Here is a 15,857-nt window from a genome sequence, read left to right on the forward strand (position 1 = left end):
TTTTTGGGCATGACAGGGTGGTGCCGGTTGTGGATTTATGATTATGGATTGCTTGTCAAGCCATTGTTTGTACTAGCAGCCACAGATCAGGAACACCTGCAATGGAATAAAGGAGCTACACAAGCCTTTGAAGAACTTGGTAAGGCTTTGATGACAGCGCCTGCTTTAGGACTCCCAGATGTGAGTAAACCATTTTTTCTATTCTCTCATGAGAAGCAGGGAATAGCCTTTGGTATACTGGCACAGAATCTTGGCCCATACCGATGAGCAGCAGCCTATTTCTTCAAACAATTAGACGCAAAAGCAAAAGGGTGGCCTGGATTCCTACAGGCAGTTACAGCAGTGGTACTGAACATACAGGAGGCCCGGAAATATACCATGGGACAGAAAATGACTGTGCTAGTATCCCATACAGTGTCTACAGTTCTAGGTGAAAAGGGGGACATTGGCTTTCCCCACAAAGATTTCTCAAATATCAGGCTAAATCATGGTCACTAACATTGTCAATCCGACTTCTTTCCTCAGTGGTCACATTGGAAAACCAGTTCATCATAATTGCCTGGAAAACAATGAAGAAAAATACTCCAGCCAACAAGATCTAAAGGACAATCCTATGGAGAACACTGAGAACTGCTTTATGGATGAAAGTAGCAATATCCTGAACGGTGAAAGGCATGCTGGTTATGCTATAATTAGTAGCCATGAAGTAATGGAATCTGGACCTCTGCCTAAAAGTATCTCAGCACAAAAGGCAGTAATAATCGCCCTTACTTGTGCTCTGGAACTAGCTGTGGACTTTTATACGGACTCTAAGTATGCTTTCAGGATCGTGCTTGCACACAGAACTATTTGGAAGGAAAATGGACTCTTGAACTCTCAAGGCAAACATATCAAAAATGCAGAAGAAATATTGGCAGCTGAACTTCCTAAGAAGGTGGCAATCACGCATATCAAGGCACATCAGAAAGTGATCTCGGCATTGGAAAAACATAAAGAATCATCACCTTAGTAAAAGAATTTGCTAACCTCTTAGAAAAGGGGGGATGTCGTGGATGAGACGGACAAATGACACAGACCAAGTTCTTCCAGGATGAAAGTAGTAGATGCCATTTATTGTCACAAGTGCATTTTTATACAGTTTTACCAATTCATGTGTCTCTTCACTATTCGTTACAAGTTACAGCAGTAACATCCCATTGGCTACTTTTGCTATCATCAATGTTACTCTTCTACTCCCTTCTCTATCACGAGTACATCCTTAGCTTCTCTGGATACTCCTTTACTCCCATCTTTCTCACAGGTAGGCCTTCATATCTTCAAGGCTAATGTCTGTTCCCATGCCCTCGGTCAGGGAATCCACGGACCCACCGTAGTCCCCCACAGGGGGAATGTCATGGCTGAGATGGACAAATGACATAGACCAAGTTCTTCCAGGATGAAAGTAGTAGATGCCATTTCTTGCTACAAGTGCATTTTTATACATTTCTACCAATTCATGTGTCTCTTCACTATTGGTTACAAGGTACAGCAGTAACATCCCATTGGCTAATTTTGCTATCATCCATGTTACTCTTCTACTCCCTTTCTCTCACGGGTACATCCCTTCTCTCTCAGGGTATATCCCTTCTCTCTCATGGGTACAACTAAATATCTCTGGATACTCCTTTAGTCCCATCATTCTCAAGGCTAAACCTTAATATCTTCAAGGCTGATCTCTATTCCCATACTCTCTGTGAAGGATTCCACAGACCTGCTGTAGTTTCCCACAGGGGAATGACACAGGGATTTAACAATTAACTAATGAACACTTAAAGAACTAACACTTAAAGATTTAAAGATAATAAAGATAATAAAGATAATAATAATTGCAAAGGTAATAATTCTTTGGTGCATCCCTGGGTGAACTAGATAACAGAAACTTGGGCACAGGACAGGAGATATGCCAGTTTTAACCAACTCAGCAGTCTGAGACCTAACCATCTCATCACACTGGATTAAAGGTGACCATGTACAGAGAAGAGGACCCAGGTTCACAATCACTGTGTTAGTAACAGAATCAACTTTACAAGATGTTTCCTTCCATGTTCCCTTATGGAACAGGTCAGGATGGGTCTTCACTAGCTCTACCCTGGATATCGCTGGATCTGTTACAGTTGGATTAACATTAAGATAGCAACCAACCTTGTAACCATGGAATTCTTGTATTCAGTAACCAAACTCTATTCTTAAAGTTGACATAGATTTATGGTATATTCTTATAAGGCAGGTAACTGTAACCGAGCCTTATTCTTAAGGTGGACAGAGATTTACGATATATTCTTTTAAAGTTGGTACCTTAGAAAATAACTGGTAAACATAGCATCTTTTAGATAGGAAGTTTGTGTTAGAATAGGTGTGGAATATGCTAATGGTTGTCAGGGGTTGTAATGAATATGTATGTGACTAACTTGTATAATAAGGTGTAGTCTGAATCACCTGTTCGAAGCCAGCTTTGGGTGCGAACCCCTGGTTTCCCAGCGCTGAAATAAAGCACCGCATATAACTACGTCCGTGGTTATGTGTCCTGATTGCTAACATTTTGGTGACCCAGATGGGACCTCGCGGGCATTGCTGAGACAGATCGTGTCTCGATCCTGCTCCAGCTAGCACCGAGGTATTCTTGGGGAGTGCATCGGACGCGACCAGCTCTCCGCTGCTCACGATGGACCTCTGATTGGTAAGAAGGTGCTTTATCTGTTGCTTTACATGGATTATTGGGTACCCATCTGGTCTGGTTCTGGTCTGGTAGCCTGCTGGTCAGACATCTGGTAGCCTGTCGATCAGACACAGCGAAAGCCATGCTCAGTTGGGCAGGGAGCTCCTGAGGTATTGCCTAGGCAGCCGTCCGTTAGAGGGAAACCTCTGCAGGTTTGGCATCTGGTTTGGTTATTTAAGCCACAGGCTCGGCACCTGGTCTGGTCTGGTTATTTGCGTGCACCTGGTCTGGTTATCTATGTTGTTCAGCACCTGGTCTGTAGCCTTGGTAATTTGATCTGTATTTGCTGTTGAAACTGGTGATTTGATCCGTCTTTACTGTTGTTCTGGTAAAGTTATCTGTGTGTTATCCTTCTGTGTTAATCGCCTGTGTGTTACCCTTTTGTGTTGATATGAGCGATACAAAGATGTCACCATTAGACTGTTTGTTGAAACATTGGAAGGAGGCTGGATTTGGACAATCAATGAGTAAAAAGAAGTTAACTGAATATTGTACTCACTGCTGGCCTGAATATGACTTGCCTAATGAAATACGGTGGCCGCCGGAGGGTACTTTAGAACCTGGAACTATTAATGAATTAATGAGGTTTTGTCAAAGGGAAGGTAAATGGGATGAGGTACAGTACGTGGATCTCTTTTTCTATCTTGTACAAAAACAGGACTGGAGGAAGGAATGTGGGTTAATATTAGTATGGAGGGGCGGTACTAATGATAAATGTATGGGTTGTACGGCAGAAAAGAAATACATGACGTGTTTGGCAATAGAAAACAGCTGCGGTAATGCCTTAAAATTAGATTTGCCGTGTCTTGATGTTGCCCCTCCAGAAACTGAACCCTCTGCACCTAAACCCCTTAAACCCTCGGCACCTGTGCGTCTCACTGAAAGTGATATCAATTCCAGTGGGGATGAGGGGGCAGCAACCGGTGTAAAAGGAGTAACAACTACACCAATATCCCACAGGACTAGGCACAGAGAAAAGGAAGCCCAAAAGGGGGGTGGACTGCCAAATGTAATAGCACCCCTGAGACAAGCGGTAGGAGTGGGGGGAGAGACGGTTTATGTAAAAATCCCGTTTTCGCCAGGAGATTTAATGATCTGGAAACAATCAGCCGGTCCTTACCGGGAAAACCCGGACAAGGTTGCAAGGATAATTAAAATGATAATTAAAATGCAGAATCCTGATTGGGATGATTTACAAGTGATTCTTGACACATTAATGGATTCTACAGAAAAGGATATGGTTATACGGGTAGCAAGAGATAAAGCAAGGGAGGATATTCAGAATGGAATAGTGGGTGGCAATGTTGATGAAAATTTTCCAAAGGAGGATCCCAGATGGGATTATAATACTGGAGGTGGTCAGCTTAGCCTCCGGAGGTATCAGGACTGGTTATTGATCGGTGTTCAGACTGCTATGCCAAAACAAATGAATTGGTCAAAATTGTATAATGTTAGGCAGGAAAAGAATGAATCCCCTTCAGCCTTTTTAGAAAGATTAAAGAAAACTGCAAAGAGATATATGGATTTAGATATTGAAACAGAACAAGCAAGGGTTCAGTTGGCTTTAATCTTTTTGGGGCAGTCTCAGGATGATATTCGGAAGAAATTACAGAAACTGGAGGGGGCACAATTACGAGATCTGGATGTCATGTTAGAAACAGCCTGGAAAGTTTATAATAATAGAGAAAAGGAACAGTCGAGGCGTTCTCAGCAAGACTTGTTGGCCCTGGTCCAAGGACAAGGCAGGGGAATAGGAATGGAAGTCCGTGGCAGAGGAACTACAGGCGGCCGAGGGCGCGGTTTTCGGAATGTTCGGGGAACTCCTTTAAGACCTGTTGTAAAGCTTGGTATAAATCAATGTGCTTATTGTAAGGAGGAAGGACACTGGAAAAATGAATGCCCGAACCGTCCGGGCTCCACGAGTCAGGTACCAAGTGCAGCAGGGAATGCAATACAAACTATGGTGTTGGGGGAATATAATAATAACAGTTGACTATATGGCAGCACAAGAACCGATACCCAGAATAAGGAACCCCTTGTGACAATACAAGTGGGGGACCAGGATGTGAGATTTTTAGTGGATACAGGGGCTACTTATTCTGTGCTAAATTCTTTACAGGGAACAATAGGTCATAAAACGACAACGATTGTTGGTGCCACAGGGAAGGAAGAAGTACGGCCATTCCTGCAACCCTTAGATCTGCGTTTTGGAGAAAAGGAATTAACCCATGAGTTCTTATATGTTCCAGATTGTCCAGTTTCCCTTTTAGGACGGGATTTATTGACCAAATTGGATGCTGTAATAACATTTGAGAATGGAAACCTGGTAATGAAAATTCCAGAATCTAAGGTGGGACAAATTCTGTTATTAAGAGAAAACCCGGTAGTGGAAATACCACAAGCTGTGGAGGAGGCTGTGATCCACACGGTATGGGCGACTGACATACCTGGGAAATTGAAAACAGCCCAGCTTGTAAAAGTGGAATTAAAGGAAGATGCCAGGCCTGTACAGTTGAGACAGTACCCACTGAAATTAGAAGCTAGGTTAGGAATAGTTCCTCTAATTGAAAATTCTTGAGATATGGAATTCTAGAGGAATGTGAAACAGAATATAATACTCCAATTTTTCCAGTAAAGAAGTCCGATGGTAATTACCAATTAGTCCAAGATTTGCGGGCTGTAAACCAGATCACTAAGGACATTTATCCGGTAGTTGCAAATCCATACACCTTGTTAACATTTGTGAAGGAGAAATATAAATGGCTTACTGTACTTGATTTAAAAGATGCCTTCTTCTGCATACCCCTCGACCTGGAAAGCAAAAAGCTATTTGCCTTTGAATGGGAAAATCCATACAATGGAAGGAAAACTCAGTTAACCTGGACACGTCTTCCGCAAGGATTCAAAAATAGCCCAACTATTTTTGGAAATCAGTTGGCCAAAGAACTCGAGGAATGGACTACGAAAGGCCACATCGTGATCCCTCGACAATGGTACCTGTTACTACAATACGTAGACGACATTTTGATCGCGACTGAGACACGAGAACTCTGCATCCAGGTAACGATTGAAATACTGAACCAATTGGGAATGAATGGGTACAAAGTATCGAAAAGTAAAGCTCAAATTGCATCCAAGACTGTGATTTATTTAGGATGCGAGCTTTCTCAAGGACAGCGGAAATTAGGTACAAACCGTGTGCATGCTATCTGTGCTATTTCAGAACCACGAAACTTACATGAATTAAGATCCTTTTTAGGAATGACAGGATGGTGCAGACTTTGTATTATGGACTATGGGTTGATTGCCAAACCTTTATACGAAGCACAAGGGAATAAGACGTTCATGTGGGGAAAACCACAACGTGAAGCCTTCCAAAAGCTAAAACAGGCTTTGATGCAGGCGCCTACCTTGGGCCTGCTGGACTTGAGCAAAGATTTCCAGTTGTTTGTACACGAGCGACAAAGACTTGCCTTGGGGGTATTAACCCAACAACTGGGATCCTGGAAAAGACCTGTTGGCTATTTTTCTAAACAGCTAGATCCGGTAAGTACTGGGTGGCCGGCGTGCTTACGGGCGGTAGCTGCTACAGTAATACTGATCCAGGAGGTCCGAAAATTAACTACGGGAAAAAGGATAGAAGTGTTTGTATCCCATATGGTGACAACAGTACTGGAACAAAAGGGGGGTCATTGGCTTTCCCCAAGCAGAATGATGAAATACCAGGTAATTCTGACAGAACAAGATGATGTTGTTCTAAAAACTACTAACCTAATGAATCCTGCTGAGTTTTTGGATGCAGGTACTGAAGAAGGAGACCTGGAACATGATTGCATGGAAGTCATCGAATACACCCACGCAAGTCGCCCTGATTTGAAAGACGCTCCGCTGGCAGAAACTGACTGGGAACTCTTTACTGATGGCAGTAGCTTTGTGGAGAACGGAATGCGGTATGCAGGATATGTGATTAGTACTGCCAAGACAGTAATTGAGGCTAAACCCTTACCGCCAAACACCTCAGCACAAAAAGCGGAATTAATCGCCTTAACTAGGGCATTGGAACTCAGCGAAAACAAGAAAGTTAACATATGGACTGACTCAAAATATGCTTTTGGAGTTGTTCATGTGCATGGAGCCCTTTGGAAAGAGCGGGGACTGCTCTCTTCACAAGGAACAAACATTAAGTACCAGGAGGAAATACTGAATCTGATTAATGCCGTTCAAAAACCATCGCAAGTTGTTGTAATGCACTGTAAAGCTCATCAAAGTGGAACATCGAAAATCATAGAGGGAAATTGGCTTGCTGATCAAACAACTCGGTCAGTAGCACGGCAAGTGAGGACAATGATGGGTCTTATCTCCCAGAAGGTAAGAGCAATTGATTTATTACCTTCAGAACCACCTAAATAGTCTACAGAAGATGAAAAATTGGCAAGTCTAGTAAGAACCAGTAAGAATAATTCTGGGTGGTATGTAACCACCAATGGACAAGTTGTGGTACCAACCACTATTATGAGAGGAATACTTCAGACGGAACACCAGAAGTGTCACTGGGGTGCAGAAGTATTGGTAACTTATTTAAGAAAACATTATCTCGGTCCAGATGTTAACAATGGCAAATTCTATCACAGCTAAGTGTGAAATTTGCTTGAAAAATAGTCCTTTAGTAAAAAGAAAAACAGAAATGGGGAAAATAAAGACAGGCATACAACCTGGGGATTATTGGCAAAGAGACTATGCGGAACTCCCCAGAACCCGAGGATTCAGGTATATACTAGTTGGGGTAGATACCTTTTCAGGATGGCCGGAAGCTTTCCCTTGTCGCACCAACCAGGCGAAAGAAACTGTAAAATAGTTACTAAAGGAAATAATCCCTAGATTTGGGGTACCACTGGGGATATCCTCCGATAGGGGACCACACTTTGTTGCACAATTGGTAAAAGAAATCAGCAGATGTTTGGGAATTAAGTGGGAGTTACATACCCCATGGAGACCCCAGTCTAGTGGACAAGTGGAGAAAATGAATCAAACCCTAAAAAGGCAACTTAGCAAGATCTGTCAGGACGCAAAAATTCAATGGCCTCAGGCCTTGCCAATAGCATTGTTGCATATTAGGATTAAACCTAGGAGTGGAATGTCAGTAAGTCCATACGAGATTTTGTATGGCAAACCATATGAAGCACCAAACCCAAACCCAGAGGTACATGTGAAAGGAAATCAGGACTTGTACAATTATGTGTTGTCTCTTGGCAGGACATTGAATCGACTCAGATCCGCACTAGTGTGGAATCGCCCACTAGCGCTCGAGAATCCAGTACATGATATAGAGCCTGGAGACACGGTGTATCTAAGAACTTGGAATGAAGAACCCTTAAAAGAGCGTTGGGACGGACCCTATCAAGTACTCCTAACTACATTCACCACAGTCAAAGTTGCTGGAGTAGACTCCTGGATACACTATACCCGAGTGAAAAGAGTCCCAAGACTCTGGAAATCGCAGATAGTGGGTCCTACCTCGCTCAAGATTATATCGCAGTAATGTCTGGTTTGCATTACCAAATTGTGATTTTGGTTAGAGTGTTTGTACTTTTGAAAACTGGAGAGGGAAGTGCCACTCTATTCCACAAGGCCTCTGATAAACAGTGGGAAAATGGGACTATTCAAATGGAATTGCAAATTAGACCACGAAGAGCAGTAGATAATAACGAAAGTACCCAGATACCACAGGTGGTATCAGGCAGAGAATCTTATGATAGGATTAATTCGAGATTTCGCACTGACTCAGAATACCAGTAGCATCACTGCTTGCCTTCCAATTCCAAAATCGGCCGAAGACCCAATACAGTGGGGAATAATATCTACCACCTTACCAGAAATAAACAGAACTGGTAAAATAGCATGTGAATCCCGCACTAGAAAAGAAGTCATCCCAACAGAACAAAGGGTAAAAGAACAAGGAAAATGGAAAACACCAGGGCCAAAGGAGGATTGTTTAAAATTACCTGAGGTGAAATGGGTTAAAATAGGAATGACCAGACCATTCAAAAATATAGGTTGGTGTTATTATGACACATGGACCACCAAAGTAGTAAACCAAATGGTTGAACAGACTTACTGGGAATGCAAAGATCAGGATAACAAAAATATAACTGAATCATGGAGTAACATGTGGACATTGAGTATTGTACAACAATACCAATATAGTGAAGCATTTCCATGGTGTGTACGGTGGTCCAATGTAACAGGAGGAACAACAGTACCATGGTGGAATTGTTCACGAGTAATAACTTGCCAGACAGATATGAAAGAGATACCAATATCCATCGTTAAAGTTGCGGTAATTGCAGGTTGCATTTGTCAGAAACAATTGGATCTAAAGGAAGGAATCAAGATAGGTATTGATGGAAATAGAATTGATTGTAGAGGCGTTATAGGTAGTGTGGGACATCTGGTTTGGGCCTTAAGTGATGGGACCTGGACAACACATTTACCAATAGCAGGACCAGTAAGGGAAATTACTTTGGGACTGCCAACCCTATGTCCTATTTGGAAAAAGTCTCCCTTGAAAAATGGGCAAGAACTTCTACATGTTAGGCACAAATGAGAAATAGATGAAGACGATGTGTGGCATGAACCATCAAGCAGTGTTAAATTCGGTTGGGCACTAGAATCTTTCTTTGCACCAATTGCGGCATACAGAAACAGGGAAATGATTGATAAATTGATCGGGCAAATGGATCGATTGGCTAGAATAACTAAGAAAGGTTTTCGGGAACTTAATATACAATTACAGGCTACGACCAAAATGACCTTACATAATAAAATGGCACTCGACATAATGTTGTTGAAAGAAAATGGTGTCTGTGGATATTTGAAAGACAGAATGGATCATTGCTGCATCCATATTCCAAACGTAACTTCGGAGGTCGAGAAGGACATTTCTCAACTCACCCAAACAGAGATGGAGCTGCAAAAGGAAAAGCAGGATGCAGAACAGAGCTGGATAGGAGCTCTGTTGGATTCATTTGGTTTAAATTTGGGAGGATGGGTACATTCACTATTAGAAAGTGTAGTTGTACTTACAATTGTGATTATACTTCTTTGTTTATTACATGTAGGTATTAAACGTGTGATTAGTCAAACAAATGCTAAGAATAATTGCATTTTCAGTGTCCTGAGTAGGAATTATGTTAATCCTATATTTGACAGTCCTCCAGCTAGCCCTCCAGCTTATGAACTGTCACATTTGCCAAATCACCAATCAAATCAATAATTGAAGAAGTTGATTGAAGTGAAAATGCATTGTCTAAAGAAAAGCATTTTCAAAGGGGGGAGATGTTAGTAACAGAATCAACTTTACAAGATGTTTCCTTCCATGTTCCTTTATGGAACAGGAGAATCAACTTTACAAGATGTTTCCTTCCATGTTCCCTTTTGGAACAGGTCAGGATGGGCCTTCGCTAGCTCTACCCTGGATATCGCTGGATCTGTTACAGTTGGATTAACATTAAGATAGCAACCAACCTTGTAACCATGGAATTCTTGTATTCAGTAACCAAACTCTATTCTTAAAGTTGACATAGATTTATGGTATATTCTTATAAGGCAGGTAACTGTAACCGAGCCTAATTCTTAAGGTGGACAGAGATTTACGATATATTCTTTTAAAGTTGGTACCTTAGAAAATAACTGGTAAACATAGCATCTTTTAGATAGGAAGTTTGTGTCAGAATAGGTGTGGAATATGCTAATGGTTGTCAGGGGTTGTAATGAATATGTATGTGACTAACTTGTATAATAAGGTGTAGTCTGAATCACCTGTTCGAAGCCAGCTTTGGGTGCAAACCCCTGGTTTCCCAGCGCTGAAATAAAGCACCGCATATAACTACGTCCGTGGTTATGTGTCCTGATTGGTAACAACTGCGCAGCTGCAACCAGGAGGAGCCGGAGGTGGAGACTATGGAAATGGTCTCCCGGAAGTAATTGTAATAAGAACCGCCTTCTCGTAGAAAGGTTATGAATATGTATAGGCGTTCCTAAAACTTTAATGAATATGTAACACTTTACTGCATTTAACCAAGTTCACAGCTACTGTAATTTTACACACGTATTAGGTGAAATGATTCCCTGCGTGTCCGGCGTCGTAAATAAATACATACCTTCCTTATTTACCTCAAGGGCTGTAAGGTCATTCTGTGCCTCAAAGTGAGTACAATATTGTTTCAAACTTTCTTTTATCAGGATTCCCCACTAAGTTACTCTAATGTGTAAGGATGCATCCTAAGGAGAGCAAGATGGTACTTCAGTATTCTAATGGAACAGGTTCCCATTTTTTTGTTATGTCCCTGATTTTGGAGGGTGAAAAACATATCTGCATATACTTTCTTACACCGCGCACACTGTAATTTAACTCATGCCACGTGACTTAAATCAAGGTGTTTTAAGCTCATCTTCTGCTTTATACAGATCACAGGCTAAAGCATACCACCATAAACAGTAATTACTGTAATTAGCACACACTCAGACAGTTCACAGAGACACGGCTGGTTGGTTTTATGATTTACGAGTTACTTAATGATTTGGAATGGAATGCATGGTATGTCAGGCACTTACAAAAATACCACGCAGTTGTAGACCAATTATTCCTTTTTCACTGACTTTTACCTTTTCCAGCAGCTGCAAAAGAGAGATTTCTGCATTACCCTTCACTCTTGCTAAGATTAGTCATTACCAAAAGTCCATCCTGGCCATCGAAATTGAGACACAGAAATCTCAGAGTTGCTCGATCTGCTCTCAAGATTGCTAGCTGCTGCCCACAAAGAGACTGCAGAAACTCGTGAGACATCTCTCCACGGCTTACTGGCTCCCCGCCAAATGCAATTAAATGGAAGTTTATTACAACATACTTTATCCGTTGTTTTTGTTGGAGGTCTTTTGTCTGCTCCTGCAATGAACAAAGCAAATGGAGATCTTTCCGAAAAAAAAAACAACTTTGGGGCACGCCAAAGCTGGCCGTTCTCACCTATTCACATAGCCAACCAGAACACCCTCCTGCCTGGTTCACCAAAATGAGGTTCGGAAATGACTTTACAATCCTTGAGATTGTAAGGAAGGTATGTATTTACTTATTTACAGTGCCGGACACACGGGGAATCATTTCACCTAATATGTGTGTAAATTTGAAGTAGTTGTGAGCTTGGTTAAATGCAGTAAAGTGTTACATATTCATGAAAGTTTTAGGAACAACACCTATACATATTCATAACCCATCCCTGAGAAGGCTGTTAGCTCTTTAAGTCTTTAAGTGTTAGTTCTTTAAGTCTTAATTAGATAACTGTTAATTCCCTGTAACACGGTTGGACTCTATAGTTCACTGCCAAGTGCTGTCGGGATTTGTTGGGCCCTGTCGAGTTCTGTCAGGTGCTGTTAGGCCCTGTGAGACTCTGTCATGCTGTGTCATGCTTTCTCAGGTACTGCTGGGCTCTGTCAAGCTTAGTCGAAGTCTGTCAGGCTCTGTCATAACCTGGCAGGCTCTCTCAGTTTCTGGTAGGCTCTGTTAGGCCCTGTTGTGCTCTGTCAGGCTTTATCAGGCTCTTTCAGGCCCTGTCATGCTATTTCGGGCTCTGTTGTGCTTTATCTGGCTCTGTTGGTCCTTCTCAAGCTTTGTCGAGCACTATCAGGCTTAGTTGGACTCTGTCAATTTCTTTCAGATTCTGTTGGGCTCTTTCAAGCTCGCTCTGGCCCTGTCAGGCTCTGTCGAGATTTGTAAGGCTCTGTCAAGCTGTATCAGGCCTTATCAGGCTCTGTAATGCTTTGTTGAGCTCTTTTAGTCTCTGTCACACATTGTCAGCCTGTCAGGTCCTGCCGGGCTCTATCGTTCACCATCAGGGTCTGTTAGGATTTGGCAAACCCTCTTGAACTGTGTTGGGCTCTGGAAGGCCCTGTCGTGCTCTGTCAAGGCCTGGTGGTCTCTGTCAAGCTTTGTCGACCTCTTTCGGGCTTTGTCAGATATTGTTGGGCTCTATCAGGTTCGCTCAGGCTATACTGGGCTTTCTGGGGTTCGATCAGGCTCTGTCAGGCCATGTCAGGATTTGCAGGGCTCTGTTGAGTTTTCTCGGACTCTTTCAGGCCCTGTCAGTCTCTGTGTGGCTTTGCTGAAGTCTGTCGGTCTGTCACAAGCTCTGTCAGGCGCTGTCGGTCTCTGTCGAGCTTTTTTAAGCTCTTTCTGTCCTACCAGGCTATTTCAGGTTCTGTAAAGCCTTGTCAGGCCTTGTCAGGCTCTGTCAGTCTTTGTCAGGCTTTTTCATGCTTTTTTTCCCTTATTCAGGCTTTGTCTGGATGTGTCAGGTTTTGTCAAGGTCCATTGAGTATTTTCGATGTCTTTCAGGCTACATTGGGTACTGTTGGTCTCTTTCAAGCTTTTTCAAGCTCTGTAGGGCTCTGTAATGCTTTGTTGAGCTCTTTCAGGCTCTATCGCGCTTTGTCCACCTCTGTCAGGCACTGCTGGACTCTATAGTTTGCTGTCAGGTGCTGTGGGGATTTGTTGGGCCCTGTCGAGTTCTGTTGGGCTATGTCAGGCCATGTTCGGCTCTGTCAGGCTTTGTCGGGCCCTGTGAGACTGTGGCAGGCTCTGTCAGGCTTTCTCAGGTTCTGTCAGTTTCTGTTGGGCTCTGTCAAGCTTTGTTAAGTCTGTGAGGCTCTGTCATGCCCTGGCGGACTCTGTCAAGCTTTGTTGAGCTCTTTTGGGCTCTGTTGAGTTCTTTCAAAATCTGTCAGGCCCTGTCAGGCTCTGTCAAGGTGTGTCAGGCCCTGTTGTGCTCTGTAATATTTTGTTGAGCTCTTTCAGTTTCTGTCATGCTTTGTCAGACTTGTCAGGCCCTGCTATAATTGAGAGTTCACTGTCAGGTGCCATCAGGATTTGTCGGGCCCCGTCGAGCTTTGTCGGGCACCGTCAGGCTTACTTGGGCTCTGTCAATTCCTGTTATGTTCTGACGGGTTCTTTCAAGCTCTGTCAGGCCCTGTCGTGCTCTGTCAGGCCCTGGTGGGCTCTGTCAAGGTTTTTCAAGCTCTGTTGCGCTCTATCGGGTTCTTCCAGGATCTGTCAGGCCCTGTCGGGCTCAGTCAGGATCTGTCATGCTGTGGCGATCTCTCTCAGTTTCTGATAGGCTCTGTCAGGACCTGTTGTGCTCTGTCAGGTCCTAGTGTGCTCTTTCAGGCCCTGTCATGCTCTTTCGGGCTCTGTCAGGCTTTATCTGGCTTTGTGGGGCCTTGTCGAGCTTTGTTGGGCTCTCTTGGGCTTAGTTGGACTCTGTGCATTCCTGTCAGGCTGTTTGGATCTTTCAAGCTCTGCCTGGCCCTGTCAGGCTCTGTCAATCTGTATCAGGCCCTGTCAGGCTCTGTAATGCTTTGCTGAGCTCTTTTAGTCTCTGTTGCACTTCGTCAGCCTCTGTCAGGTCCTCCCGGGCTCTATCATTTGCTATCAGGTGCTGTCAGGATTTGTTGAACCCTGTTGGGCTCTGTCGTACTCTGTGAGGCCCTGTCAGGTTCTGTCAGGATCTGTCGGGATCTGCTGGGCTTTCTCAGGCTTTGTCAGGCTCTGTCGTGATCTCTCAGATCATATCAGTCTATGTCGGGCTATTTTCGGGTATGTAGGGCACTGTTAATCTGTGTCATACCCTGTCAGGGTTTGTCGGGCCTTGTCAAACTCTTTCCAGGTCTTTTAGGCCGTGACGGGCTCTATGAATCTATGTCGAGTTTTCTAGGACATTTTTGGGCTGCGATGGGCTCTATCAAGCTTTGTTGGCTTCTGTCTGACTCTGTGAGGCCTGCTCAGGCTCTGTCCAGTTTTGTTGGGCTCTGTCAGACCCTATCAAGCGTTTTTGGGCAGTGTTGGGCTTTGCTGTGCTTTTTTGATCCCTGTCGGGCTTTGTCAGTCTCCGTCGCGATCTATCAGGCTCTGCTGGGATTTGTCAGGATTTGTAGGGCTCTGTCGGGTTCTGTCAGGCTCTGTTGACCTTTCTCAGGCTCTGTCGGGCTCTGTAGGGCTCTGTTGATCCCTGTCAGGTTTTGTAAGGCTCTCTCTAGGCTTTGTTAGTCTCTGTTTGGCTTTGTCGAGATCTGTCTATCTCTCTCAGGCTCTGCCAGGCTCTGTGTAGTCTGTCAAGCTTCTTTTGGGATCTTTCTTCCCTACAAGGCTCTGTCAGGCTCTGTCAGGCTTTATCAGGTTTGTCGGGCTTTGTTGGGACCTATTAGGCTCTCTCAGGCCTTGTCAGGATTTGTAGGGCTCTGTTGGGTTTTGCCAGGCTCTGTTGGGTATTGTCAAGCTCTGTCAGACTCTATCGGGCACTGTTGCACTCTTTAAAGCTTTGTTGGACCCTGTCAGGCTTTGTCGAGATCTCAAAGGCTCTGTCAAGCTGTGTCAGGTCCTCTCAGCCTCTATAATGCTTTGTTGAGCTCTTTCAGGTTCTGTCGCTCTTTGTCAATCTCTGTAATGTCCTGCCGGGCTCTATCATTTGCTATCAGGTGCTGGTAGGATTTGTCAAACCCTACTGAGGTGCTGGCAGGATTTGTCGAACCCTATTGAGCTGTGTTGGGCTCTGGTGGGCCCTGTCATGCTCTGTCAGGCCCTGATGGGCTCTGTCAAGTTTTGTCGTGCTCTATCAGGTTCTTGCAGGCTCTGTCAGTTCTTGGCGGGCTCTGTTGTTTTCTGTCGTGCTCTGTCAGGTCCTGTCAGGCTCTCTCAGGCTTTGTTGGGCCCTGGCATTCTCTGTCAGGCCCTGTGGAGTTCTGTCGGGCTCTGTCAGGCCAGGTTGGTCTCTGTCGGGCTTTGTCGGGCCCTGTGAGACTGTGTCGGGCTCTGTCAGGCTTTCTCAGGTTCTCTCAGTCTCTGTCATGCCGTGGTGGGCTCTGTCTAGCTTTGTCAAGCTCTGTTGGCCTCTCTTGGGTTTTGTCAGAGCACGACAGAGCCCAATAAAACATGACAGATACTGACAGAACATGACAGGGTCTGACAGAGCACAACAGTCTCACAGGGCCCGACAAAACCCGACAGAGCCCAACAGAACTCGAAAGGGCCCAACAAATCCAAACAGCACCTGACACC

Source organism: Patagioenas fasciata, chromosome W, assembly GCF_037038585.1.
Source record: "Patagioenas fasciata isolate bPatFas1 chromosome W, bPatFas1.hap1, whole genome shotgun sequence".
NCBI lineage: Eukaryota > Metazoa > Chordata > Aves > Columbiformes > Columbidae > Patagioenas > Patagioenas fasciata.